General features: G+C 42.5%; 1 protein-coding gene and 1 long non-coding RNA gene across 5 annotated transcripts in view; one reads left to right on the top strand and one right to left on the bottom strand.

The window, feature by feature from the left end:
- The window catches only part of TTC28 (tetratricopeptide repeat domain 28), a 640,216-nt gene that overhangs the window by 161,502 nt on the left and 464,251 nt on the right, over positions 1–14,463 (bottom strand). The gene's annotated exons all lie outside the window — the stretch shown is intronic.
- Positions 1,974–3,910, top strand: LOC147575414 (uncharacterized). Its single transcript, XR_015242371.1, has 2 exons — positions 1,974–2,999; positions 3,336–3,910. It is a non-coding gene; the product is annotated as an uncharacterized LOC147575414 (long non-coding RNA).

Genomic DNA, 14,463 nt, shown 5'->3' with positions numbered 1-14,463 from the left:
CAAATGGCTAACAAGCACACGAAAAGGTGCTTAGTATCACTAATCATCATGGAAGTGCAAATCAAAACCACAATGAGATATCATCTCACACCTGTTAGAATGGCTGTTATCAAAAAGACAAGAGATTAATGCCGGGGCACCTGGGTGGCTCAGTCGGTTAAATGTCCGACTTCGGCTCAGGCCATGATCTCATGGTTTGTGAGTTCGAGCCCCGCGTTGGGCTCTGTGCTGACAGCTCAGAGACTCAGAGCCTGGAGCCTGCTTCAGATTCTGTGTTCTCCCTCTCTCTCTGCCCCTCCCCCTGTCTGTCTGTCCATCTGTCTCTCTCTCAAAAATAAATAAACACTAAAAAAGAGAGCGAGATAAATGCTGAAGGATGCAGAGGAAAGGGGAACCCTGGCACACTGTTGGTTATATAAACTGGTGCAGCCACTATGGAAAACAGTATGGAGGTTTCTCAAAAAATTAAAAATAGAACTACCTTATGATCCAGCAATCCCACTTCTGGGTACATATCTGAGGATGAAAACACTATCTCAAAAAGGTAATCTGCATTCCCAGGTTCATTACAGCATTATTCTTAATAGTCAAGACAAAGAAAATAGTTAAGCATCCACTGATGGGTGAATGGATAAAGAAAATGTATTATATATGTAAAATATATAATAAATGCATAATACATGTAATATATATAAATATATACAAAATATATATTTAAAAATATGTTTTACATTGACATATGAATTATATACAATAATATATTATTAATTTTGTATTTATATATATTACATATACATATGTAATGGAATGTTAATCATAAAAAAGAAGGAAATCCTGCCACTTGCAACAACATAATGGACCTTGAGAACATTATGCTAAGTGAAATGACAGAGCAAGACAAATACTGTATAATCTCACTTATATGTGGAGTCTAGAAATATCAGACTCACAGAAACAGAGGATAATAGTGGTTGTCAGGGGCTGAGGGGTGGGGGAAGTGGAGAGACTTTGGTCAGTTAGAAGAATAAGTTTGAGTATCTAATGTACAGCACAATGACTATTGTCATCCACACTATCCTGTACACTTGAAACCTGCGGTGAGTGTAGGGCTTTAATGAGCTCAGCATAACAACAAAACGGTGGCTGTGTGGGGTGAAGGGTGTGTTTACTAACCTCATCGTGGTAAAACATTTCACAATACGTACACGTATCAAATAATCACACTGTACACCTTAAGCCTATACAACAGTTGACGTGTCGACGATTCTATCTCAAGAAAGCTGGAGGGGGGGAAAAAAGAGATGAAGAAATAAAATGTACTGCTGGTCCTTGATAACCACCTTCAACTTTCAATGGATCAGAATTGTCTGAAGCGTAAGAAATGCTATGGATTTCAGTAGTATTTTCACCTTTCTCTTAGCATCTTAGTTTTGGATTAACAAATGGTATACTCCTCCCACACATAACAGAAAACTATGATGATGATAGTGATTATAATATTTTTGAGCATTTATTATGTGCCAGGCATTGTTCTAAGGGCTTTATGCATATTAACTCATGGTGCTATAATTATGCTGATTTCACAGATGAAGAAACCAAGGCAGAGAACAACTGAGCACCTTGTCCAATATCACAAAGCCTGTAAGTGGCATAGTTGGGATCCAAAGTCAGGCCATCTGACTCCAGCAGTCAGGTGTTTCATAGGCATGCTAGATGCAGGGCGACTCTATATCCTGTATCCCGGGGGTGCCTGAGACTGTCCCGGTGATAAATTACACAGTCATCCTTGCTGTACAATACTGTAAAAGCCTGTAGTGTTAGCAGTGAAGACGAGCCACCTGTGAATGGCACATCTCAGTGATCAAAATGGAGAAACCAGCATACAACCTCAGTGGTTTCTATGGTACCAGGAAGGAAAAAGAACAGTCCGACGGGATTCTTATGCAGAACGTCACCGCATCAGAGGGCAGAAAGGGAGTAGGGGAGAAAGGTCATAAAGGCATATTCACCAAAGGATTTAGCACATAGGTACTTCTGACTCCCTTTGTCACACACAAAGTAGGGCAGGTTCTTCACTGATGACAAAGAGGATGTCTTTCTCCATCAGGCATTTAAGAAGCACCAGGAGTTGTCAAGGCAGACATGCCAGCTCGCCGGATGGTGCTGTGAACTGGAGAACACCATCTGTTTTGTTAAGGTTGACAGTCTGAAATTTCTGGTTAAACTCCAGATCTCCTTGTTGTGAAGGGCTTGATAACTTTTAGTCCATTACCTTCTGCTTACTGAGTCACAGAGCATATTATATCTCCCTCCAGAGCACTCCAACAGCTGGGCCATGTTATAAGCTGTCTTTGTCTTATTCGGTATTAGATAATGGATTTGATGGGACCTTCCATCTGAATCAAGGAAATGCAATTACAGAATTGCTGTTGTTTCCAATAAGTGGCCAACTCTGACATTCTGGCTCAAGAACGCAAATCCGTTACTTTTTTTGCCAGTGGGGTTGTTCTGATGAGGGCTTGCTTTACAAGCACATTGGACACATAACAACAAAGCATTTACTTCACTTTTTAATTGCTCTTGGAAACATTTTAAATGGCACCGATGTAATCTTTACTAGAAAATGAAAGCGTTCACTTCCCCAAGTAACTTAACTCTTCAAAGGAGGGCAGAAAGGACCACTTTATAAAATTCATTGAAAACTGAGTGCCTGTATTCAGGAGCTAACAAAGCTGTTTCAGAGTCAAGTGGGGACACGCTGAGTCAGCAATACCCACTAGAAGTTGCATTCCAGCTTTAATCCAATTCAACAAATGCAATTTCTGCTGTGTCAGAGACAGCCTTAAGAAGAATTTGCGGAACAACATGCTGAAAATGGCTCTTGGTGAAAGCTACATTTTGACGGCACCAAGAAATTACTAATTATGCTGAAGAGAGTCTTAAACACTTGAGCCTCTTGTGGATTTCATGCTGGAAAAGAGAGGAGAGTTCAGGTTGAGGTATGTGAGCAGCCACACTTCTGCCCTGCGTTCAGTCTGTAGCTGTGGTATGCGTGTCCCGTAGAAAGCGGGATGAGTGAGACTGAAAAGAAGCCGTGGATGAAGGGAAATGCTCAGTTTCCATTTTTTCCAGTTACAACGTCAAATGGTCCTAGTCACTCAAAAGTGCTAGAGCTTTAGCTCTTTCCTAAATAATTTTCGGCATTCGCTTTAGAGAGGCAGTGGGGCATGATGTAAAGAGCGCGGACTTTAGGTTCAGACGGCTCTGGGCTCAAAGCCCAGCTCTGCCACACACTTTCCGGGGGACCTTTGACAACTAACCTCTCTGTTCTTTAGGTTTTTCATTTCTGGATGGGAATAAGAGGCCATACCTTTGTGAATTTTTAAGTGAGCTAATAAAACACTGCCGAAGAAGCTACATCAAGTATAGCGCTAGCACACTGGAGGCATTCCAGGAGTGTCACTGCTTTCATCATTATCATGACTTCCGTGCTACTTCAAGGGTGTGTTGGAGAGATCACAAAGGCCTTTTCATATATTCTCTATGAAACCTGTTATTTGAATACCTAAAAAGTACAGCTAGTATCAGTTTCTCTAAGGCTAAGTGTTAAATGCAGAGAATAGACCATTACATTCATGTACTTAAAAGAAGAAACAGTGTGATACTCTAGTGATCTTCTTGTCCAAAAGTAAAAAATATTAGGGTTCTTCAAACCTGCACAAAGGGCCTTGCTTTGTAAACTTCTTGGCTGAAGATCCAAAATGGTTAATATATTATTTAGTTAGCCGGCTAATCAGACTGTCTCATTTAGCTATCGGGAGAAGGACTGTGTAAAAGAAAGAGAAAAATCTGCTCGATTCAGTATTCCTAACTGCAGGGAGTAAAATTAAAATGGCATCATAAAACCTAATCACTGCCTGCTGGTTTCACTATTTCTCAAGCTGATTATATTTTTGGTTCATTTAAAAGGCTTTAGGAATCAAGTTCTAGCTTCCACATACATTGTCTTTCCATGAAAAGATCGTAGAGTTTCAACTTTTTAGAGCAATAAAGAGTTTTAGTGATCATTTACACCGATGAGAATGTGAAGGTCCGATATAAAATATACAGAAACTGCCATTGTTTCCCAGAATTAGCCTTCCTGGCAATGGGATCAGAGGCAGCCGGAACGATATCTGAACTTAAAGGGAGCAGTTAAGGCACAAATGGATGAACGCAGTAAATATGAAAGAGGTGAGAAATTATTTGGACTTCAGACTCCAGTTAGTAATTCCAGGCATTTTCCATAGTGCTTGGCTCTCACCATCCTTCATCCATCCAAATTACAACATGTGCTGTGCCTACTGTGGACCAAACGTTGGACACTAGGTAATAAGGACACAAAAAAATTTAAGATACATACCTTACCTATTCTTGGCATTTATGATCTAGTTGGTAAATAATGATAATACTTAATAAGTGCCAAGCACAAAACATAAGGGGAACACCAAATTTCCTAGAAGAGCCTGGGGGGCTTGATTAAGCGTATAGGACATCTGTCTGAAGTATGAACAAATAAATAAGACTTCAAAGGCTTGAGAGAAAGAGAAAGATATTCAGGGTGGAAGAAATGACATGAGAAAAGCCATGGAGGTATAAAAGTGCTCAGAGGTTTGGAAAGCAATGAGTGTGAGGGGTGATAATGGCAGAAAATGGCATCAGTGAGATGAACGGGGGCCAGTTCCTCACAGAAGAGTATTCTGACAACCCGTCTCCCTATTTACACCCCCGTAATCCTTTCTGAAATCACAAAGTACTTTCCCTGTGAGCACTTGAATTGCCTGGTTTGTCTACCAAACAGCCACTGGCCGGTTCTGATACACAAGTAGGTGCTCAATACCATTCCTTTGAATGCTGAGGGCTGTCGAAAAATACACATGCCAGGTATAAACAGAGAAACTCGGTTTTATCCTTCCTACACAAGGAAAAATCCAGTTGTTCATTTTTGTGTTTCTCTCCTCGGAGCCTCCTTTACTACTCACACAGAACGGACTTCAGACACTTCTGGTCACCAAACGTGTAGGGGGTTTTCCCCAAAACAACAAGCAAGTCGTTGACAACCAGCTGGATGTCCTACAATGTCATTCTGACACGATCCACCCAGAGACAGCGTCAGCCCTCACAGGTAAGGAAGCGCTCAGTCTCACAGGATTGCCCCCCAGGCCCACATCAGACGCCAGCTGCAAGCTCAGGTTACCACCTGTGCTGCTGACTGGCCGGTTACGGGCTGGCGGTTCCCCATGAGCTCCTCCTCAGGTTTGATTAACTTGCTAGAGCAAGAACTCGGGGAAATGCTTACTTCCATTTACCAGTGTATTAAAAGATACAATAAAGAACACAGATGAACAATCAGATGAAGGGATACACAGGGCAGGTCTGGGAGGGTCCCAAGCCCAGGAGCTTCTGTCCCCCTGGAGTTGGGGTGCATCACTCTCCTGGTATGGACGTGTTCACTGACCCAGAAGCTCTCCGAAACTCCCTATCACGGGGATTTTATGGAGGTTCCCTCTGGTCAGCATGATCAATTATTAACTTCATTTCCAGCCCCTCCCTACTCTCTAGGTGGCGCTGAAAACTACAACCTTCACTTCTTGGCCTGGTCTTTCTGGTCATGAGGCCCCTATCCAGGAGCCATCCAGTTCACTCAGTCACCTCATTAGAACAAAGGTGCTCCTAGTGTTCTTATCATGTATGGAATTAAATGAGTTTTAGGTGCTCTGTGCCAGGAACTGGGGGCAGATATGTATATCATATACACAATATGTGTATATATGTAATACATATATACTATATATATGTATATAGTATATATATACTATATATATATATATATAGTATATGAAATCTCACAGCAGGCCTAGGATTTTGGACTTCATCCTGAAGTTAATGGGGATCCACTGCAGGGTTGTAAAAATAATCTGGAGAAACTAGGAGACCAACATGGAGGAAAATGCTGTAATGACCCAGGCAAGAGATGACAAGAGTCTGAAAACACAGCCTTGCAGATGCAAGTTGTATGGGGAGGCAGACTTCTCAGGACTTTTGACCAAGCAGGTCTGGGCCATGAGGGAAGGAGGCAGGGATCCCAGGAGAACTCTGAGATTTCTGGGTTGGGCACTGAGATTGCATTGCCGTGTTCAGAAAAAGGGAACACACAACATGAGGTCACAGACTTGTAGAGAGACCTCTTTGGGGCCTCTGGATGAGGGTGTGTGGGAAGCAGGAATAGACGGGTATCTCAGAAGGAAGTCTGATCGCTCTCTGCCCCTCCCCCACTCATTCTCATTCTCTCTCAAAATAAATAAATAAACATTAAAAAAAAAAAGGCAGTGAGGTCTGGGTTTGGGAAGGTGGTGCATGGTAGTGAAAGCCACGGGCCTGGGTGGAATCAAGAAAAACGTACATTCCCAGGTGCACTCTACCCCTGAATGCAATGTGTTTTTAAATTTTTTTTTTCAACGTTTATTTATTTTTGGGACAGAGAGAGACAGAGCATGAACGGGGGAGGGGCAGAGAGAGAGGGAGACACAGAATCGGAAACAGGCTCCAGGCTCTGAGCCATCAACCCAGAGCCTGACGCGGGGCTCGAACTCACGGACCGCGAGATCGTGACCTGGCTGAAGTCGGCCGCTTAACCGACTGCGCCACCCAGGCGCCCCGCAATGTGTTTTTAAAAGTAAACCTTTAAAGTATAACATTTTGTCAGAAAGGTATGAGACTGCAGGCATACAATTCAGCACATTTTCCCAAGGTGAGCAGAGCCACATAACTACCATTCAGATCAGGAAGCAGCACACTACCAGGATCCCTGCAATGCACTTCCCAGCAAAGGCACTCACGGCCACAATCGTGGCGGAGGCTTAGAGACCTGGAGTCTGCACCTCTAACGCAAAGATGTCTGTAAACAGAACCCACCGGGCCAGAGAACCACAGAGACGGTCTGAACAATCACATGCCATGCCATCTCATGTCTAAGAGGCCCGATTCTAATACTCTACCTTTTCTGCTGTTATTTCAATTTTCTGCAGAAAAAATTGGTCAAACGTAAATTCCTCCAAAGTCACCCCAAACAGATGGCTTCCTTAAGGAACCAACATGAAACTAAGAGCAGAGCCAAGTGATTCTGGAAGAAAGACCCCAAAGCTCATCGCCGTCACGTAACAGGGTCCAGCGTGCAGCGCCCGGCACAGATGGCAGGACCCAGGGTCACATCTGCACCCATCGCTGCTGGCAAAGCAAGGGGTAACAAAGGAACGGCTACAGATGGAAAGACTTAGGGACAGGCAGGTGTGGGAGGTGCCAGCGCCAGGTGTGGGTGGCAGGAGCCCATGACTAACATCGTTGTGAAGCTTCCCTGCTCACCGCGTGGTGCCAGGCAGCACCGTTCGCAGGAAACAGCCACAGAAGAGGAACCGTAAGTAGGACGTGTGCCAAAGTGGCAGTGCTCCTGGCAGGCGGTGCCCACCTAAGTCTGCGAAAACACAACTGTGTTCAGAAATCAATGTTCTTCAAAGTGATCACTCAAGGGTTCCTCTCTGAAGTCCTAACAGAAGTGTTATCAATGCTCAGGACCGGGCTGCCTAATGGGAAATGCCCCCATGGGGGCTTTTGACTCATAAACCTATTCAGCCTCACATGTTCATAATCATTTGTGTAAAGAAGAAAAAAGCTCCAAGCACTAATTAGAAAGATAGAGCTGTTGTATTTTCCTCCGGATCACCTTATCTTCTTTATTCAGTTCTTGAAGACTCAGCTATTAAAAGAAATTAAGTAATTCATCAAGCCCATTTCAATTACCTGCTGCTGATAACATCAGATTACAATTAGCATCTACAAATGAACCAAGTGCCAACTGCCAAGCTGAAACATAAGCTAATTTACTGCGAGACTCTGCCTGCTGGAGACAGAACTCTGGGATCTGGCAGCAAGCATCCACTTCATTATTCCAACAACAGTTTTGCAGCCTCTCCTGCAACGGTCCAAAGTGCGGCTCTGACCAAGATTTACCGCCCCGTCTGCCTCTGCTCACATGTTTACAGATGCACTGTATCTGTAAGCAAATCACAGCTCCTTTTAAATAGCAATGTCTAGACAAGCAGGGTGACAAATCTTGACCTAAAGTAGAGAGTAAATATTATTAATATTTATTAGGCACTGATAGGTGTGGGGCACAGCACGGGATGTGCATGTCACAACCTTAATGAGGGTCTGAATCATCTTCTGTGAATCCTCTGGTGCTTGATCAGAAAAACTCCTGTCTTGGTTGATGCTCCCCATTTCTCATTTTTCCTTTCAGGCAGGGAAAGCACATTCCTGTTACTTTCTTTTAGATGTCTAGAAATATCTTTTTCCATCTCTGGGTCACTTTTTTTTTTTTTTGCTATTTACATTTCCCCTTTTCATGACACTTAACAGGAACTGCTTTGAATGGAAAGCAGAGGTGCGTGCTTTGGCTTCCTATATCATGGACATTATTAGATTCTGACGATCTGTGTAGTCTCAGCTACACTTCTCAAGCAGAACTAACTGCTCAGTGAATGTGTGGGTCCCAGAGTGGGCCTGTGAGCTGTATTAAAGGACAGTATACGGACCTGAGTTTGGATCTTGCCACTGAATTTGAGCCAGCATCTTTCCTTCTATGCCTACCACACAGCTTTGTAGTGAGAATGAAATAATGTACGCAAAGTGTCTATCTCAGTGCAAGTACTCAATAGACAACAGCTTCTCTGGGAAAAGAGAAGAAAGGGCTCTTCCGTTCTGATGGTGCCTATACTTCTCTAGGAGCACTTGCTGTTTTGTCCCTGGGCACAAGCAGGGACCACTGCTTCAAGGTGACCTATAACCCTTCTAGTGGTGCTTCTTCTTTTCCATCTTCTACTATGAAGGGTTGGGTCGGGGGGACGGTGTGCAGAAGAGGAAGCATCATTGGCTTTGAGCCCTAGGCGGGGTAATCCTAGCATAGCTCCTTACTGGAGTCCACCCTTCTAGTGGGTATGTTCCCTCACAGAAGGGTCTGTGGACATGGAAATCAGAGACCTCAAGTCCAGCCTCAAGTCTGCCTCTTACTCTATAACCTTGGGTGAGGCACAAACATTCGGTAATCTCTGAATAACAATAGTGTACTTCACAGGGCTATTAGAAAGACCAACAAGTGCTGTAAAACACAAATATGGTGAAATCACATTGCCATGCCAAGAACTTCTAAGGGATGTCTCAAAGACCCTTTGGCATCTTGAGCAGTTATTTTGAAAATGGCCCCATATGGGGCACCGGGGTGGCTCAGTCAGTTAAGTGTCCAACTTTGGCTAGATCATGATCTCATGGGTTTGTGGGTTCGAGACCTGCATCAGACTCTGTGCTGACAGCTCAGAGCCTGGGGCCTGCTTCGGGTTCGGTGTCTCCCTCTCTCTCTGCACCTTCTCTGCTCATGTTCTCTCTCTCTTTCTCTGTCTCAAAAAATAAATAAACATTAAAAAGAAGTTAAAAAAAATGAAGATGGCCCCATAAATCACACTGTGGAATTCCAAAGAAAACACTCAATTAGTGTAAATTAATTACTACCCACAATTATTATAAACATTTTACTTATAAAGCCAGGTCTCTCTCCCTCTCTCCAACACATAAAAATTGAAATGTGAAAAACAGACGAAATAGAGTGAGTGCCAGGTTATAGAATATTTTTTCATATACAAAGTAAATTTATCATAAGATTCTTTAGAATACTGAGTTCTACCTATCTTCATAGTCATGATTTAATTCATAAAATTTATTCAGGAATAATATATAATTAAGGTACAATATGTGTATCCATTATGCAGACCTATATGATGGTGTTGTCCCCCTTTCCTTGGGGATTCAGAACTTTCTGATTCACGTTGCCAAAATTTAATTTTTAAATATAGTTATTTAGGTGACATTTCTTAAATCTGAGAATTAGAACAGCTGAAAGTCAGCGCTTCTGGCGATTATCATTTATCATTTGCGGCACTGCAAATGAGAGGCCTGATGTATACCCGCCAGAAGAACTACCAAACTTTTACTCTGACACATGACTCCCAGGATGGTTTGAAAACATGGTACAAAAAGGCCAAGCATTATTTTATGAGATCTTAATGAGTCTTTCACACTATGGATCTCCTGAGACTAAATGGATCGAGTTTTCTTAACCTACCTGGGCTGTGATTTTCTCATATGTAAAATTAATTAATACTCCTGACCTCATAGGTTTGTGGAGAGGATTAAATATGAAAGTGAATGCAAATGTGGCATAGAGCAGGTCTCAGTACATGCTTGTTAGATGGAAAACCATAAGCTCCATAGGGGCCGGAACTACATTGGTTTTTCTCATTAAAATGTAGGCACTAATGTGCCTATCTCATAACTAATGTTCAATAAATGTTTGTTGAACAAAAGAATGAATGATTAAATGAACAAATGAATTCATGAACCACTTCCTTTTCTCTCCCAAAGAAGCTACCTTCTAGATCTGTCTTTTCGACTAAAAAGGGACAGTTATTTTTTAAATTTCAATTATTTTCCATAGATGGATTATTAGACATTTGACCCCAGGATTTGATGGGGTCTCTCTCTCTCACATTTGACCCAATACTAGAAACAAAACCAGCCTGGACACTGTTGTATGTGGGAAGTAGCTTCTGAAATGTGTTCACCTTTATACATATTCCAGGGGCATAGTGGCAAACTAAGAGGTCACCCTCATCTGGAAGGAAGGCTATAATGGAGGGAGAGAGAGAGGGGAAAAGAGGGAGGAGAGGAGAGGAGAGGAGAGGAGAGGAGAGGAGAGGAGAGGGGAGGGGAGGGGAGGGGAGGGGAGGGGAGGGGGGAGGGGAGGAAGGGAAGGGAAGGGAAGGGAAGGGAAGGGAAGGGAAGGGAAGGGAAGGGAAGGGAAGGAAGAGAGAAAAAAAAAAACAAAGAAAAGGAAAAAAAGGAAGGAAAGAGAAAGGAAGGGAGGGAGGAAGGAAAGAAAAACTGAAACTAGCCATCCTTTTAGTGGTCTCCCTTCTCACTTTCCTGACTGTAGCTCACCCCAAGTAAGATGAGAGGCAATTGTCCCCAGTGAATGAGAAGACCTAGGATGATGACTGAGGACTTTAACTGAGGCTTTGTTCCAGTGACCTACTCTACTGCCTGAGATCTGACTCCAAAGTGCCTAAATGAGGATCATAAAGAAGGCCACCAAAAACCCAGAGGCTACAGAAGTACTGTCATGCGACTACAGTTGTTTTGAGTATAAAAGAAAAGATGGGCATTTTCTAAGCCAAAATTAGCATTAACAATATTTTCACAAAGACACATGCTTAGAAAACAGCTAGGCTATTTGTTATTGTTCATAAGAAATCTGAAGAGTGTAAGTCATTTCTACTTCTTTTATCTTCAAATAAATAAAGGTGGATAATAAATATCAGTACATGCTGAACACCAAGGGCAAAGATTTCTTGTCTTCTCTACCTTCTCCTCTCCATCTCCACAAGTTCTAGCCACTTCCCCCTCAGATGTGCACAGGAAGTTTCTATTGTCAGAAAACCTTCTTAATGGCTCAAATCTCACTGTCCTTGGCTTCTGTGATATCAAAGTGATATGTCCTCCACGTCCTGAAGCTGTCTTCTCCCTAACCTCAACCTGGATCCCCTCTACCCTCTGTGATCCTAACTCAGTCTCACGGGCTGGCTTTCTGTCTTTATCTAATAATGCCATTGAGACGATGCCCTCTTAATACCTCTTTCCAGTAGCATTTAATCATGTTACATTAAGTGAGAGAAATGCATATGGGACATGCACAAAACCAAACATCACCTGCTTCCCCAAACTAGTTCTTCCTGTCAGCCTTCCTGTTTCTTTTAAAAGGCACCACTCTTCTTCCTCCAATCATCTGGGCACAACATCTGGGGATAAGCTTTCACTCATTCAATGTAACTATATAAGCATTTACTGAGCATCCACTATGTAGATATAGTTATAGGGGTTCCACTCAGTGATACAGAGACTGTAGATAGAATGCTCTTCATACTTCCATTGAGTTCTAATCCAGTAGAGGTACCTATACAAGTACACAAACAACCAAAATTTGTGATTGAATATAAATAAGAGAAATTTTGAAAGTGTTCCTAGGGCTGAGATGAGAAAAAGACTTACTTTTTATCAAGAGACTTCAAGTAGTGAACAGTATTTAGAATGATCCTAAAAAAAAGATGGGTAAACGTTAGACGAGCAAGATAGGGATGCAAAAGGCCTAAGTGGAAAAAACAGCTTGAGGAAATATAGTCAAGGATAAGAGCACAGCCAGTGTGGTGAGATAAGGGAAGGTGGAAAAGCCCAATTTCAGGGAAAGTAAATAGTATGTACAGAGGAACAGTGCAGTTAAATACTAGAAATCGTGACAAGCCCCACTTTAAGGTAAGGACCCTGACCACAAAGTTGTGTGCACTGTGTAGCAACTACTACCTGCAGAGCAGTTTTGGGAGAATCGGTCTCATACTGATGTGTGGGGTGGAGGAAACATGGAAGGGAGGGCATGGTGGTAAGGAAAACCCAACTAGTAGGCTAATGCAGCCACCTGGGCAACCAGGGAGGGACAATGAAAGAAAAGAACCCTTATGAGAATATTTATTTGACAACTGTTAGACTGTCAGTCAACTGAGAAAAAAAGGGAAGAAATCAAAGATGATTTGAGATTTCTAAGACAGGCTGAATAATGCCACCCCCGCCCCCATATGTCCGCGTCCTAGTTCCTAGAGCCTGTGAATGTCACTTTATATGACAAAAGGGCCTTTGCAGGTGTGATTAAATTAAGGGTTCTGAGGTGAGGAGACTGTCCTAGATTGTGCAGGGGAGTCTGATGTAATCATGACAGTCTTTGTAAGAGGGATGCGAAAGGAGTCGGGGCGGCAGAGAGGGCAGTGCAGTGACAGAAGCAGAAAGGAATGCTGCACGCTGTACGTGGAGTAAGAGGCACAAGCCAAGGAATCCAGGCAGCCACTGGAAGCTGACTGTCCCCTAGAGCCTGCAGAAGAAACCAGCCTTGTTGATAAAATAAATTTGTGTTAAGCCACTAAGTTTGTGGCTGTTACAGCAGCAATAGAAAATTAGTACAGATAGCCAGAGGAGTAAGGCTGTCATCACCAAACTTAGAGAAGCTAGAAGAATTCAATTTAGGACAAAGAGACTTCACATCTGGACTCACTAACTCTGACAGATCAGCATGAAAATCGGAAGGAGTATCCACCAGGCCAATGGAAATTTGAAAATGATGCTCAGGCAGGAGGTCAGTGCTGGTGCGTATGGATTGAGAAACAATGTACACTAAAGCTGTAGTTGAAGGTACGCTGGTAAAAACAGTAAAGGGAGATATACAAAGAAAGAACAGAAAACAATCAAGGAACAGAAGACAAGAACTCCCATACTTAACAAATGGCAATACAATGGAAAGGAACCATTAAAAATAAGGTAGGTTATCTGAATGACACAGAGAAAGGCCTTAGAAGGTAGAATAAAAAAAGCGGGCTGCAAGAAAATCTATGTACTATGATAGAAGTCTTGGAAAAAAAGGAATAATCTGTAGACATGTGTATATTTATACATAGGATTGTATTGCCCCGTGTTTATGTACATACTAAAAAGGTCTGGAAAGATTCTAACCAAATTGTTAACAGTGGTTAACTGTGAGAAGTGGAACAGGGAAGGTAATAATGTAAGAAGGTGGACCTTTCTCTACTTTATACACTTTGGTATCATAAGATTTTTTTTTCTTTTACAGAAGTGAGTATCACTTTTGTAACTTTTTTAAATTGCTTATTTTTTTTTTTAGAAGAGGGACAATAAAAGCCAATGTAAAAGGTCCAGAAAGAGCAGTCAAGAAGAAAATCAGGAGGGCAGTACTTCACAGACAATAGAAGAGGAGAGAATTTCAAGGAAAAGTTTGAGGATACAAATGCTGCATATGACTAGGAAATTTAGAACTGTCGGGGCACCTGGGTGGCTCAGTCGGTTAAGCGGCCGACTTCAGCTCAGGTCATGATCTCGCGGTCCGTGAGTTTGAGCCCCGCGTCGGGCTCTGGGCTGATGGCTCAGAGCCTGCAGCCTGCTTCTCATTCTGTGTCTCCCTCTCTCTCTGCCCCTCCCCTGTTCATGCTCTGTCTCTCTCTGTCTCAAAAAAAAAAAAAAAAAAAAAAAAGTTTAAAAAAAATTAAAAAAAAAAAAAAAGAACTGTCAAAAGATCTCTCAACTCAGCCATGAGGAGATCACTGTTGATCTTTCCAGGGGACAAAGGTGCCCAAGGCAAACTTTAATGGTCCGAAATGAATAGGAGGAGCTCCACTTCCAGTAATGGAGGAGAAACTCCTTTCAGACCAGCTCATGTCTATATAAAGCCCAACTTTATAGTTATAAGGTCTCAGGGGGTGGGGA

Source organism: Puma concolor, chromosome D3 (assembly GCF_028749965.1).
Source record: "Puma concolor isolate L17-30 chromosome D3, mPumCon1.1.hap2, whole genome shotgun sequence".
NCBI classification, from domain to species: domain Eukaryota; kingdom Metazoa; phylum Chordata; class Mammalia; order Carnivora; family Felidae; genus Puma; species Puma concolor.
The sequence above is the reverse complement of the archived record's forward strand: the minus strand, read 5'-3'. Positions and strand labels throughout refer to the sequence as shown.